Source organism: Equus przewalskii, chromosome X (genome assembly GCF_037783145.1).
Source record: "Equus przewalskii isolate Varuska chromosome X, EquPr2, whole genome shotgun sequence".
NCBI classification, from domain to species: Eukaryota; Metazoa; Chordata; class Mammalia; order Perissodactyla; family Equidae; genus Equus; species Equus przewalskii.
The window spans coordinates 116,748,007-116,763,832 of record NC_091863.1 but is presented as its reverse complement, the minus strand read 5'-3'; the positions used below and the strand labels follow the sequence as shown (position 1 = coordinate 116,763,832).

The 15,826-nt window shown below is 35.6% G+C and overlaps 1 long non-coding RNA gene across 1 annotated transcript in view; it reads left to right on the top strand.

The window, feature by feature from the left end:
* Positions 1-368: 368 nt before the first annotated feature.
* LOC139081192 (uncharacterized) overlaps positions 369-15,826 on the top strand; it is a 53,973-nt gene continuing 38,515 nt past the window's right edge. Inside the window, exons 1-5 of the long non-coding RNA XR_011536315.1 lie at positions 369-582; positions 5,563-5,686; positions 6,613-6,723; positions 10,242-10,283; positions 11,213-11,298. This is a non-coding gene — a long non-coding RNA (uncharacterized lncRNA). The remainder of the gene's footprint in view (positions 583-5,562; positions 5,687-6,612; positions 6,724-10,241; positions 10,284-11,212; positions 11,299-15,826) is intronic.

Below are 15,826 nucleotides of genomic sequence, written 5' to 3'. Positions count from 1 at the left end.
TTATAGAAAACCTTGGCTGCAGTCACTGTGACATGCTTGGGACACAGAGGTGAAAGGTACTTTTCAAGATGTGAGGAGAACTGGGCAGATACTCCATTTTGATCCATTCTGTGTGCAGTGCCCTACCCAGCAAGGTACTGATCACTTAGACGAGGTATGATCAGTGCCTGTCTGGGTGGAGTAATGCTCAACAAGAACAACATTTGGGAGGGTCTTCAGACTGGTGCTGGGGAAGGAGATGGATGTGTCTGTAAGGTGCCTGCCTCCAACTCTGGGGGGTCGTGCAGCCTCCCTGGTTGGATCTCAGGTATCGAAATGATGATTTCTCTGGTCAATTCCTAATAATATCAACCCTGTGTTTGTCCAAGCTGATGAAGATACTGGCTTAGAGAAACGTAAATTTCATATGACAGCACGAAGGGCATTGTGGCGATCCTCCGGCTTGAAGCCATGCTTCATGCAATCTCCAGCCCACAGTGGCGCTCCTCATTACGACTACATGGAATTGTTACCAGTCTGGGACGAGTGATGCTAAGCCAAACGACGTTTGTGGCGGGCTTTGTATGAGTGCTGAGGTTGGAGGTGGGTCCTTGAGCTGCCTAACTTGAACTCACTAGGGCCATGGCTGCCAACTGAATCCCCTGCATCCACCATATCATTTCATTGCTACACTCGTAATAATGTGAATGTTTAGATGTCAGAGTAGATGAAGTTATTTCCTAGGAGAAGAAGAGAAAATAGGAGCAAGCTTGTTCCCTCTTGGATCTCGTGATCATCCAGTAACCCTGGATATGGTGAGAGCATTCTCACTAATGGAGGGTTGCGAGTTAGAAGGTAGTGAGTTGTCATTTTCTATGGTTATCTAAACATCTTGGGTACAATCATCATGATGTGGAGGGGAGAGAGATGGAATCTACATTTGAGAATGCATGTAGGACTGGGCAGCTTGTCCACCTTGATCCATGCTGTGCGTTGTGCCCTGCCTGAAGGATGCCGATTACTTAGACTAGGTTTAATTGGTGTCTTCTTGGTTGAGTGATGATCATTAAGAAAAACTGTTGTCGTAGCCCTAGGACCAGTAATTGCGGTGGAGGTGCAACAGTCCTTGAGCTTCCCTTCTTGAACCCACCTGGATCTCACTCATCCTCAAGACCTTTAGGGTCTAACTATGCCATGGGCCAATGAGGGTTATCCCAATTGATATCAGAATGCATTCTCATAATGTATCTTGCTCAGCCTCTAAATACCGAGTAAAGGAAACAATCTTGGTTTTGGGTTTTGTGGGAGAAATTTGCAAGTTTCTTCATTGATACCTGGAAAAGATGTGATAGGTTTATATGTAACCATCATATTTTTAGATTTTATTGATATGTTTTATAATTTTGTATATTTATCGTTTTTTCTGATAAGTGGTTTTCTTGTGAACATGCCTTCTAATTTTTTTCTATTTTTTACCCGTCCATTTTACTCTTGACACTAATTGCTGTTCTAGTTGTATGTGGTTCTGAAATTGTTTTCAGTGAAATTTTATTTCACGTAATCTCTCTCTGAATGCTTTAAGTAATTAGCAATCTTGAAGTTTTCTCTTGCAAAGGTTTATTTTATTCAGAGATCTAAGCTCTAAAATAATGATTTGAAATGGCTTTGTGTCCTCATCCAGGTTTGCTATGAGCTCTTCGTAAAACAGTAATTTCTAGAGAAATTTAGGTATGAGTAATCGATAGTTTAACTAATGTTAATAATCAGATATGTGTTTTTTATTAAGAGAAATGTTTTCGTTATGGTCAAATAAGAAAATATATATGAGAAAAATCTGCATGAAATTCTGAATTCTATTACCTCATTGCTGAATATGCGTGTTCCCTTTATAGCCACCGTCTTGAGGGTGTCTTGGTTGCTTGCTTATGTCCAAACTTATCAAGCTGTATGCACTAACCGGGTGCAGTTTTTGGTATATCAATTATACCTCAATAAAGCTGTTAAAAAAAGAAAGAAAAACAAAGTATATTACCTCCTAAATAAGCATTCCTTCAGCAAGTGAATTATGATTACTACTGCCATCACCCCCGCTGCTGCTCCTCTGAGTTTAACTAGTACTGATCCTACTCCTGCTCTGTTTATTTGGAGCACAGACAACACTTTACGTGGTCACCTTTTAACAGGGTGGTATCCCTGGCAATATTCATGGCTATAGGACCTGGCTATATCACATATGACATAACTTTTTTAAGAAATAATGTTGTTCTGTTGATACATATGGATATTTTAAAATTCTCAGCAAGTTGAGTAAAATGAGGAAATGATTTTGATAATTTAATAATACCGTGTAAGGATCATGCTCTTCTAGAACACATATTTCGCCAATTCCGTATGCTTGGTGTTCATCACACAGCTATATTTTTCATGTTACACGAAAGATGTAGATACCCATGTTTAACTGTAATTTCCAGGGCATAATGGTTCATTTCTGTTTCATATATTTATTGATATATATATATATTTTTAATTTGCTTATTCTTTAGAACACTTCATTTATATTCATGCCTGGATAGATTCATTTTCATTCAATTCAAGCCTTGAAGACTGAGGGAACACATTGTGGAGGGTATAGGTTAATGGCTACAAATGACAAAAAATTTTGATTTTTTCAGCCACAATTTCAAATTATACAGTAGGGCTTTATCCATGCCTCTGTTGCTTTGAACTCAGCTTCTCTTCTTCATCCATGTTGACACTCTTCAGATGATTGCATTTTATATTGATATGCATTTTGGTTCCTGCTATTGTTATCACTCAATTATTATCTTCTTTGTTTAGGTCACTCTTGAGTTTCACCAGGTTAGACCTGATTGCACTGCTGATTTTAAAGTTGTAAAAGAAGCAACATTTTGTTTGTACTACCTGGATTAAGGTTGCTTCCAGTTGATGCAGTTCCTTTTCCTTGCCACTGGGACCCAAGACACCTGGAGAACTCTAGCATGAATGATGGGCAGGGGCAGAGTAAAATTGCTTTTCACTTAAATGCAGGATTTCTTTGTTTACGTGTGAGGAATTTGCTTTGATAGTGGTGGAAATTAATGATATGAGAATATAGTCATTGATGTGTCTTTCACTAGGTTACAGAAACATTTAGAATATATCTCCTCACCTTTAACACCAATTCTATAATTAATAACAATTTTTATGATGAAGTGTGTTGAGGATGAATTTAACATGTGAATGAAATCTAAGCACCCGGATTGGCAGGTAAGTTAGCATTAAGCCAGTGTTAAAGATGGTCGTTATTAGTGTTTAATAATTATGGCTGTCTTAACATTAAAATTTATGACCATTTTCTTACAGATAGGAAGCACTGGTGAGAGTAAAGTTAAGAGACTTGGTTATTTCCCCCATAGAAAGAGAGTTGAATATTCATGTTGGAGTTTTTTGTATTATTTTTTCATGATAAAAATATTTTTGTCTCACAGTGACCAGAGAATCAAAGAGATATATGTGGATAGATCTGCATATTCCACATTTACATTTTAATAGTGTTTACTTTGTTAAACCTTAATGTTCAAATACATTTTCTCCTTTTGAACAAACATATACTGTGGTGTTTAACTTTGTGTGTCATCTTGGCCAGGCTGTGGTACCCAAATTTGGTCAAACACGAGTATAGATGTTGCTGTGAATTAGGATTCAAATCAGTAGACTTTAAGTAAGGCAGATTACCCTCTATAGTGTGGGTGAGCCACATCCAAACAGTTGAAGGCCAGGTCCCCCAAGGGAGAGGAGATTCTGCCTCCAGACTGCCACAGGGACTCGAGATGCAACATCAGCTCTTCCCTGGGTCTCCACTCTGCCAGGCTGCTCTGCAGATTTCAGACTTACCAGCCCAAACAATCACGTGAGCCAATTCCTTCAAATAAATCTCTTTTTCTCTCACTCTCCTCTTTATGTTTGTGTGTGTAAATCTGATTGGTCCTGTTTCTCTGGAGAACCCTAATACATATTCCATGTCATCTTAAAAGAAGCTGACAAGGGGCCAGCCCATTGGTGTAGTGGTTAAGTTCACACACACTGCTTCGGTGGCCAGGGGTTCGTGGGTTTGGATCCCAGGCCAAGCCTACACACCACTTGTCAAGCCATGCTATGGTGGTGTCCCATATACAAAATAGAGGAAGATTGACACAGCTGATGGTTCAGGGAAAATCTTCCTCAAGCAAAAAGAGGAAGATTGGCAACAGATATTAGCTCAGGGCCAGTCTTCCTCACCCCCTCCCAAAACAAGAAAGAAAAAGAAAAGAAACTGACATGTATTTCTGTGAGTATGTGTAATGTGGCTTCATTTTTCAACAGATGGGATTATGCCCTGAGCTTTGTGTAATATGGTGAAACCATGAGTGTGAAAAAGACTGATATCCTACTACATCAAATGCTTTTTCTGGTTAAAGTTTAAAATGTAACTATTTCATGGTATCAACTTTAAGGTTAGTGATAGAAACTAAGGATGCAATTTTTTTAACCTTTTACATGTTTTCCCTTATGCTGCAACAACACACAATTCTTTTATAGCAAAGTCTCTGTGAGTTATTTGGGCAATAACTCCATATGTTGATTACTTTCTTTAATTTTGATATTACCATGTAGGATCTGGTTTTTGAAATGATCCTCCTCATTCTTCATTTTTGAGGATTTCTGGGATAATCTGATTCATTTATATATAGGCATTAAAAAATAGCATTACTTTGTCAAATTTCCCTGAATGTAACATTTAACTTTCTGACATTGCTTTTGCAATGAGGGACTTTGGGCAAAATGAAAATCTTTACAAAGTAGAACTTGCTCATCTGATGTGAGTATGTGCTATACAGATTTTGTTTTCTTCAGGAAAGTCATGCTGTGGTCTTCATAGATAGGTAGAATGAATGTTATAGGTTTATTCCTAGCATTTCTATTTCTATTTCTTTTTGTGTTGATTATATTCTTATCCCCATCATTTGTGCTGACTGATTATTGGTGGTGGACAGTTAACATGCCTACTTTTGCCAACTCAACTTACATCTCTATCATTTTGTATCATTTTTAGCCCACTTTAGTTGGAGAATTGCATTTAAAGGTTTTATGAAGTAGAATTAAATAAACCTTCTAAACACGTAGACCTTTTATCAACTGCTTTACAATAGAGTAGCAAAATAGGTGGATAGCACCTTAATTGTTAACTTTTTAAATCACATCTTCCTAAGTCTTTCTCAGACTTTCTTTTATACTGATTCATTTTTACTCTGAGAACTTGGTGGTAACATCTGGATTTTTGAAGGACTTGGCTTCCAGTACATCCTGTGTCATCACTGTGTCCTCCTGAGTCACTGCCCTCTGGAGACTTTTTGGTATGAAAAACAGGACACTGTAGTGTATGGGTTACTTTTATCTCGTCAGAGGAATTCCTGAAAGAAGCTCTTTTTTGGTAGTCTGGTAAGTTTGCAAATAGAAAAGCAATACATCCTAATTAAATGGGTTTTGGCACATATGGATCTAATCTTTTGATGATATTGTTTTTGCTTCTGTGTTTCTTTTCAGGTTCCAAAAGTATTTTCAGATGTTGCCTCATGACAAATCAGGGCTGTAGAGTTATTAAAAGTTTATTCAGTTCTGGGTTGTGAGTGTCTAACCACAGAAATGTTTCATGTACCTTGTCTCCCAGGTATGTAATCATTCATCAAATGATCATTATTACAATTACAACTACTCTACTAATATAACCATACCTAGTACTAGTATGACTGACTTTACATGTATTGCTAAGATGAAGTTCAATTTTTACCTTCAAACTGATAGGAAATCTACCTGTTAAATAAATAAATATAGATATATTTGAAAGTATATGCTTACAAGAATGGGATCCTGCTATACACCTTCTATTGAGTACACCATGGATATCTCCACTGCTGAACAGAAGTTTTAAAGTTGGTTTTAGATTCCTACGCTTGAACCAATGCAGAATGTGTGATGGTAAGGGCAATGAAGTGAGGATTTTATTTAATTATTTTCCTTCTCAAATAAGGAATTAACTAAGCAGTATTTCTACCAGTGAGTTATGATTCTTAGAACCTATTCCATACCTTTTCAATTATTGTAGCTTTAACATAGGCAATGAATTTCTTTCTTCCCTTTTTTTAGGTAAACACTCTTCAAAGCTTTTTACTCATTCATTCCAGTTCTCAGGGCCAACTCTATTAGCACACACTAGTATCTCTGCACATCATAGATGAGACCTGAGACTTAGGTTACTTGTGCAAGGCCAGGCAGCCAGTGCAAGGTGAAGCCTTAACAGTCCTCAATATTGTTGCTCCATTGCTATCATTACCTCACTGGAGTTCTGATGAGTGCCCTTGGCGAGGGGGGCCTGTTGCTGACATGTGCAGCCCCACCTCCAGGTCACTGAGCATCCTCTGAGGCCAGGGCCTCACGTGGGGTTTTGGGGGCTGAGAAGACCATGAGGCCCCGCCAGCCGGGATGGAAGAATGGAGGGAAGGGTCCTTCAGGCAGAGCAGAAGGGGAGGTCCCTTGGGCATCCAGAAACCTTGTCAAAACCTTTCTTTGAGTTAAATCTTAATTCTTTTCTTCCAGAAGTGTTGGAAATAGGATCTAGAAGCCTGAAGTGAGACATATGGCCATCTGGCCAGTGCTGCCACCATTAAGAAGCCAAACAGCCTCTCAGATAATGAATTGCAATATCTTGTATATTTGTTTTTTATCTATTTACAATTTTCTGAACTACTTTATCATTTTTCAAAAATTTTCAATTGATTCTCTGGGTTGATTACGATAATATTGTCTGTGGGTTTTATGTATTGATTTTCTACATTGACTTTTTAAACAATGTTTTCTCAGCCTAACTAGACAAAATCAGTAAAACTGAACACTGAAAACATAGTAACATCCCCAAGCAACCTCCCTCTTCTGAACTTTTTCTTTAGGCATTTTTTAGAACTTCAGATCATTTGCATCATTCTCCATGCTGAAACACACATATGTATACACATGTATATGCATGTATGTAAAATACATTTTGTGTGTGTGACAGAAAATCTGACAGTCACTGCTCAAGCTCAAAACACACAAGCAGTTCTCTCGCTTGATTTCGTATGACATTCATTGGGATTTATTATTGTTAAAAACAATTTATCAGGGGCTGGCCAGGCCACGTAGTGGTTAAGTTTGCACACTCTGCTTTGGCTGCCCAGGATTTGCAGGTTTGGATCCTAGGCGCGGGCCTAGCACCACTCATTAACCCATGCTGTGGCGGCATCCCACGTAAAATAGATGAAGATTGGCACAAATGTTAGCTCAGTGACAATCTTCCTCAAGCAGAAAGAAGAAGATTGGCAACAGATGCTAGCTCAAGGCCAATATTCCTCACCCCCCCCAAAGAACCTTTATTTTTTCACCTAAATATGAATTTATGATACAGCATTTTAGCTGTCATTTTTAACTAGTGTTTCATATTTGTTGACATTTGTTTCAAGGTAAAATCTACATACAGTGAAATTTGCAATTCTTAAGTGTACTTTCAATGAGAATTTACTAATTCATATGCCCATGTAACCCAAGCCCCTACCAAGTTATAAAATATTCCATTTCCCCAAAATTTCCTCATGCCGTTTCCCACTCCAACCTGAGGGAATCACTATTTTAATTTTTTTCTACCGCAGATTAATTCTACATGTTCTAGAACTTCATGCATGTGGGATGATGTGGTGTGTATTCCTCTGTGCATGACGTTTTTCTTTCATAAGCAAACTGTTTTTTAGATCTACCCATTTGGTGTATCAGTGTTTCACTACTTCTTATTGCTGAGGAGTATTACATTATATGAATATATCACAGTTTGTTTACCCATTCTCCTACAGATGGACACCTGGATTATTTCTAGTTTTGGGTTATTATAAATCTGCTATTAACATCCATGTACAAGTCTGTGGACATACATTTTCATTTCTCTTGGGTAAATACTTAAGAATGCAAATACTGGTTTATAGGGAGGGGTATTTTTAGTTTTATGAAAAATTGACAGACCTTTGCCAAAAGTCTTATAAACCTTTATGCTGCCACCAACCATTATATAACAGTTCTGATTGTTCAGCAACTTCACCAACATTTGCAATTGTCAGCCCTTTTTTACTTTTAGCCATCTTGGTGGAGTGTATTGGTATCTCATTGTGGTTTTAGTTTGCATTTTTCCTGACACCTAATGATATTTACGTATCAACTTTTCCTTCTTTATTGTTTATTAATGTATAATTTTATATAGAATAAAATTCACCAATTTTAAGTGTAAATTTTGATAGATTTCAGTAATAGTATACAACTATGTATACATTGTCAAGATACAGAACAGTTCTATCATCCTAAATAATACCCTCATGCTCCCTTGCATTCAATCTTCTATCCCAGCCCTGGACTCAGGCAACCATTAGAATGCTTTCTCATAAAATAGGTCTGCCTTTCATAACATTTCATATAAGTGAAATCTTTTTCATTTTATTTCTTTCACTTAGCATAAGGAATTTGAGATACATGTATGTTATTGAATATATAAATTGTTTATTCCTTTCTCTTGCTGGATTGCATTCCATGGTATCATGTACCATAATTTGTTTATTCATTTACCAGTTTTTGGATGTTTGATTTGCTTCCGTTTGGGGGCTATTATGAATGATGTTGCTGTGACTGTTCTTGTTCACATTTTTGCATAGAAATATATTTTCATTTCTCTTGGCTAAACATCTAGGAGCAGAACACCTGGGTTGTTTAGTACAAATATATTTAACTTAGAGTATTGCCATGCTGTTTTTCCAAAATGGCTAAACAATTTTGCCTTCACACCAGCAGTGGATAAGAGTTTTACTTTCCCCAAAAACTCAACAACAGTTGGGAGTGTCAGTCTTATTTTATTTTATCCATTCTAGTGTGTATGCAGTGGTATCACATTTTGGTTTTAATCTACATTTATCTGATGACTATTGATGTTGAACATCTTTTGTACAAGTTTATTGATCACATGTCTATCCTCTTTTCTGAAGTGTCTGCAGATTTGCTTATTTATTTATGGCATTGTTTGTCTCCTTACTATTGAATTGTATAAGTTCTTTATATATTCTAGATGCAGTCTCTTGGTTGGATCTGTGTTTTGGAACAATTTTCTCCCAGTTTGTGGCTTGTATTTTGTTTTCTTAGCTATGTCTTTCTAATAGCATATTTATTATCTTGAAGTCCGTTTTATTAAATTTTTCTTATATCTTTTGTGCTTTTGGTGTTCTATTTAACAAATATTTGACCTGATGTCACAGAGATTTTATTCTATATTTTTTATAGAAGTTTAATAATGTTCCTTCTTAGCGTTAGCTCTATGATCCATTTTGAGTTAACTTTTGTGTATGATGTGAGGTAAAGGTAGAGGTTCATTTTTTTTCATACAGATATCTAATTTTTGCTGTATCATTTGTTGAAGAGACTATCTTACCTCAGTTGAATTTCACTGGCAAGTTTATCAAAGATAAATTGATCTAATTTTTTTGAGTCTATTTCTGGACTCTTATCTCCATTCCATTGAGCTGTGTGTTTAACCATAAAACAATACCACATTGTCTTGAATCCTGTAGCTTTATAGTAGTTATTGATATCAGATAATATAAATCATCCAACTTTGTTCATTTTTGGAAGTTGTTTAGATATTCTAAGTCCTTTGCCTTTCTACGTAACTTATAAATTGAAATTGCCAATTTATTCAAAAAAGCGTCTTAGGATTTTGATTGAGATTGCATTGAATCTACATATTAATTGAGGTGAGTTAACATCTTTAAAATACCTGAGTCTCTTTCAATCCAAGAATATGACACATCCATCCATGTATTTAGTACAGTACTTAAATTTCCTTTGTGATGTTTCATAGTGTTTCTCATACAAGTTTTTCACATTTTTAATTTATTCTGAAATACTTGTATTTGTTTTGCCATTGTGAATGAAGTTTATTTAATTTCATGTTATAATTACTAGTTCCTATTAAGTAGAAATACAATGGTTTTTGTATATGGTGAACTTGTATCCTGCAACCTAGTTAATTTATTAGTTCTAGTAGCTTTTATGTAGATTCCTTAGAATTTCTAAATTCATGATTATGTCATCTGCAAATAAAAACAGTTTTATTTTTTCTTCCAAATATATATTCCTTTTATTTTTTTCTTCCGATATTGTAGTAGCTAGGACCTCCAGTACGATGATAAATAAATGCACTGAAAGTGAGTATCTTAAACTTCTTCTCAATCTTAGGTAGAAATAATTGAGCCTTTCACCATTGGATATGTTGTTAGCTGTATGTTTATCATAAATGTCTTTAATTAGTTTTCCCTTCTATTTATAGTTTGTTAAGAGTTTATTTTTAAAATGAAAGGATGTGTAATTTTGCCAACTGCTTTTTCATCATCTATTGAAATACTAATTTTTCTTTTCCTTTAATCTCTTAATATGATATATTACATTGATTTTTAGAATGTTAAACCAATCTTGTGAGATGCAGAAATATTACTCCTATTACCTCTATTCCCTCTTCCTCCTTTTTGTACCATAATAGTTATGCATATTACATCTGTATATATCAGAAACCCAACAATACATTGCTATGATTACTTTATATAACTTTTATGTCTACAAAAGAAGCTTAGAAAAGAAAGGAGAGCAAATATGTGTTTACAGAAATATTAACATTCTTACTATTTCTAGCTCCCTTTGTTTCTGTGGATTTGAGTTACCATATGGTATGATTGACTTACTCTAATACAGCTTTACTCCCACTAACACCTTTTTTGATGTTTTTTTTCCAATATATTACTATTCAACCTTTTATATGCCCTAAAATACTATACACACTGTTTTTATACAGTTGTTTTTAAATCACTTAAGAGAAAGAGGGAGAAGAAATATGTATTTATACTTTTATAATTGCATAATTACTTTTATCAGTGCTCTTTGTTTTTTCCTGTGGATTTAAATTAGCATTTGGAGTCACTTCCTTTCAGTTTGAAAGCTTCCTTTAGTATTTCTTGTAAGGCAGGTTCACTAGCAACAAAATCACTTTGTCTGAGAATGTCTCTATTTTGCCTTCATTTTTTTTGAAATATAGTTTTGCTGGATATAAGATTGTTGGTAGACAGTTATTTTTTTCTTTCAGTGCTTTGAATGTCATCCCAGTGCCTTCTGGCTTCCGTTGTTTTTGATGAGAAGTCAACTTTAAGTCTTAGAGGGGTTCTTTTACACGTAAGTTATTTTTCTCTTGCTGTTTTCATGATTTTCTCTTTGTAATTGTATTTCAGCATTTTTACTATGACGACTGGATATGAATCTCTTTGCACATATATTATTTAGAGTTAATTTAGTTTTTTTGATGTTTAAATTTATCATTTACGTCAAATTTGGAAATATGTTAGCTGTTATTTCTTTGAATCGCTTTTCTATTCTTTACTTTCTCTCTTCTTCTCACAGTCCCATTACACATATGTTGATGTTGTTAATGGTGTCCCACATTTCTCTAAGGCTCAGTTCAATTTTCTTCATTTTTTTGTTTTTAATATTGCATAATCTCTGTCCATCTTTCTTCATGTTTGCTGATTCTTTTCTCTGCCAGTTCAAATCTACTTTTAATCCCCTCTGGTGAAATTTTTACTTCAATTAGTGTAATTTTCAGTTCCAGAATTTCTATTTGGTTCTTTTAAACAATTTCTCTCTCTCTATTGGTTTGCTCTATTTGATGAGACATTGCCATCCTAGCTTCCTTTACTTAGTTAAGTATGATTTCTTTTAGGTTCTTTGAACATACTTATAATAGCTGCTTACAGTCCTTGTCTTTTAAATCCAATATATGGGCCCTCTCACGGTTTCTGTCGTCAGGTTTTATTCTTGTATATATATCATGCTTTCCTGTTTCTTTGTGTGTCTTGTAATTTTTGGTTAAAAACGCAACATTTTAGGTAATATATCGACGTCGGATTTGCACCCTCATGTCCTGTTTTTCTTGTTTGCTTTTTCATTTGTTTAGTGACTTGGCTGACCTCTCTCAGTGAATTATATTTCTCCCTCAATGTGAAACCTGTGATGTTTCTTCTCAGAGGGTGAAGACTTGGGAGTGTGCAAAGTTACCATGGGATGACAGTGATTTTAGCAAGGCTGTCTTTGATTTTCTCTTTCCCTGATTTCTCTAAGCTGTCTGCCTCATTTGGTATCACATCCAGTTGTTAGGCTTCACTAATTTCCAGATGATTGCTCTATTATTTTTCACAATGTCCTGGGGCATGAGATCCTCTAAAGTCTGATCCAATTAAATTTGTGCAGAGATAGTTTTGGAGACCATTCTTTGAGGTTTGTTCTGACCCAAGGAGAGCTTTCTTACATAACCTTTTCCTTTGTTCTCTCTATTGAACTAGCTGGCCTGTGGTTTAGTTTGTTGATCTTAATTAAGATGAGCTTCTTATCTCCTCCTGTTTTCTTACCACCACAATAGCTATTGTTTTCAAGAGCACTTTTAGTCTTGAACTTCCCCACACTCTGTTTTTAAATAAAACCAGTTCTTATGGGAAGAGCTTTGGATCTGTCTTTTCTTATAGACTGCCTCTCTCCCTGCGCAGTGTCTGAGCCACTTATCCGAGTGCTGGGCAGGATGGTAGACTCTGGTTTTCTCAGCTTACCTCTCCCATGTGGAACATCCTCCTAATAAGCAAGCTAGGGCAAGGGTGATCGGGGCCCCAGTAGCTCAACAGCTGCAGCTGGGATAGAACCTACATCATGTAAGTGTGGGATGGATGTAGGAAGGGAGCCTCCATCCTCTGACTGTACCCACAAGGAATATAACCTTTCAACTTGGATTGGGAGAGTCTGGGAAATGCTGGTGGCTTGGCCCTCCCACTTAGATACCATATTATTTGATTGAGAGCTAAGAGGAGAGAGAACCAATCTTCTTGGCTACAGTCATGGGGAATTGAGTTTCCTCCCACCTGAGCTGGGGGAGAGACTAGAGGAAGTGGGTCATGGCTCAAGTGCCACAGATGGTTGCTGTTATTACCAAGTTTCAGTAAATTTTGCCTGAATAAGTGTTTCTTCATTTAATTATGCACTTAGGACATTTTCCAGAGACTTTTTTTAAATAGTTTTCACCACTGAGACTTCTTTCTCTGGCGAGTGACTTTGTGAAGCTCCTCGTGCTGGTATCTCAGAATTGAAACTCTCATTACTTTTGATTTTCCAGGATTCTAGTTATTAACCTTAGCTTGTATTCCTAAAGTTGAACATCAGCCTAACTTTCCTCCAATTCTCTAGGTTTTTATACAGTTTTAAACTATCTGTTTGATGTATTATGCTATTTAGAAATGTCAGATCCCAATTTATCTTAGGCTTTTTTTGCCATATTATGGAAGTCAAACAGCAATGTTTTTTTTAATATTGTCTCTGAGATCTGGCATGTAAATGAACGTTTTGAGGTTCACTTGGGGTCACCTTTTCACTGTTGTGCTTATAGTCGATCGAAAGTATAGACTTTTAGCGGTCTTATTGTGTTAAAGAAAATTTATAGTCATACGTAAAGATTATTAGTTGTTTATTAGGGTGAATCCTAATGTTTAATTCCTGCTCAGTGAGCATTTAGATTCTAAGTAGGAACCAAACTTATCAATTAATGTGTATTCTTAGACTTTAAGCTGTTATCTTAAAATTCATTTATTTGTCTATTATTATTCATTGTAAGTATTTGTAATACCAGCTGCCTCATCTTATCTTTGCATGAACTCTGATATGGGAGCAGTGGTTTCTATTTTATATCACTTTTATGGATACAAAACACATGTCAATATACAGAGCACAGTGCTTGAACTTCTGGAAGCAATGTGTGATTGTAATCTGCTGCTGCTGTTCTTATTAGTAAATATTGTTTGTTCCCATCTCTGTAAGAGTTGAACTTGAAATTGGTTTGATTAAATACCATTTAGTATGTCACAAAAAGGACTTACCCAATTTTTTTCACATTTTTGAATATATCTTCTCATTTAAATGTTTTGTTTGAAAAAGGAAAACATAATTATTGTTGCTAAAATAGATGCAGAGAAAGTAATGATTTTAGTCACCATTCTCCTTGGATCGTACTTCCAGCCTCACCCCAAGTACCCATTACGGGCAGCTTCCACATCTTCGTATTTGCTCAAGCTAATACGGACCCTTTGTTAACCTGCATTTTCATATATTCTGCTCTCATGTAGCCTTACAGGGAAGTGGTTGTCATTTTTACTCACTTTAGAAGAAGAAGATTATAGTATATATATATTACTCAGTAAATAGTTTTCCTTCTCAAAAACATTTCTCATGTATATCCTTCCAAGTCAATTTTTATGTCTATAATATGAACTAATATTTAACTTTATCATTTCCTCAAATACAAAGTTTTCCCAACACAATTTTTCTCATGTATTTGGTCCTTTAATCTATCTTTTTAAATTATTTTTGACATTATGACAAAGTTGCTTTATCCTTTAGTGATGGTGTAGAAATTTTTACATTTTATTCCAGTTTTGAGGTCAGCTTGGTTAATCTGACCATCTTATGTTTGCTTATAACCTGTAATAAGCACTTTGTCAAATGCCAGTAGAGTTGAATTGACATTTTTTCCCCTTTCTCTATATTTTTTACCTAAAATTGTAAAATATTTTTAGGAAACTGAACGTTTTTGGCATTATTGAATCTTCCCATACTTTTAAGATTGCTATATATTCATTGATCTATTATTTTATATTATACTATAATGTTTTTAACTTACTTATAGAGCCTGAAGTATTTTTCCATAATCTTATTGCTTGGTAACTTACTTTTGAAATTTTCTTTTGTGCTTGATTCTTTGTTTGCCATTGTATATTCCAGTTGATAATTGCAATACATGGAGGCTATTGTTTGTTCATCAGTGATATTGACCTGTAATTTTCTTTTTTTGTGTTGTCCTTGCCTGATCACCCCTTTTGCACTCTTCCTCTCTCCTTCCCCACTGGTAACCAACAATCCAATCTCTGTTTATATGTGTGTGTTTGTCATTGTTATCTTCTAGTTATGAGTGAGATCTTATGGTATTTGATTTTCTCCCTGTGTCTTATTTCACTTAAAATAATACCCTCAGGGTCCATCCATGTTGTTGCAAATGGCTAGAGTTCATCATTTCTTATGGCTGAGTGGTATTCCATTGTGTATATAAAACACATCTTCTTTATCCATTCGTCCCTTGATGAGCACCTAGGTTGCTTCCAAGTCTTGAGTATTCTATGAATAATGTTGCAATGAACATAAGGTGCATATATCTTTATGCGTTCGTGTTTTCATGTTCTTTGGATAAATACCCAGCTGTGGAATAGCTGGATCATATGGTAGATCTGTTCTTAATTTTTTGAGGATACTTCATACTGTTTTCCATAGTGGCTGTACCAGTTTGCACTCCCACCAGCAGTGTATGATGGTTCCCTTCTCTCCACATCCTCCCCAACACTTGGCGTTTCCTGTCTTGTTAATTACAGCCATTCTGACAGGAGTGAGGTCATATGTCATTGTAGTTTTGATTTGCGTTTCCTTGATAGTTAATGATGTTGAACATCTTTTCATGTGCGTGTGGGCCATCTGTATATCTTCTTTGGAGAAATGTCTGTTCAGATCTTTTGCCCATTTTTTAATTGAGTTATATTTTTTGTTGTTCAGATCTATGAGTTCTTTGTATATGTTGGATGTTAACCCCTTATCAGATATATGGTTTGCAAATATCTTCTCC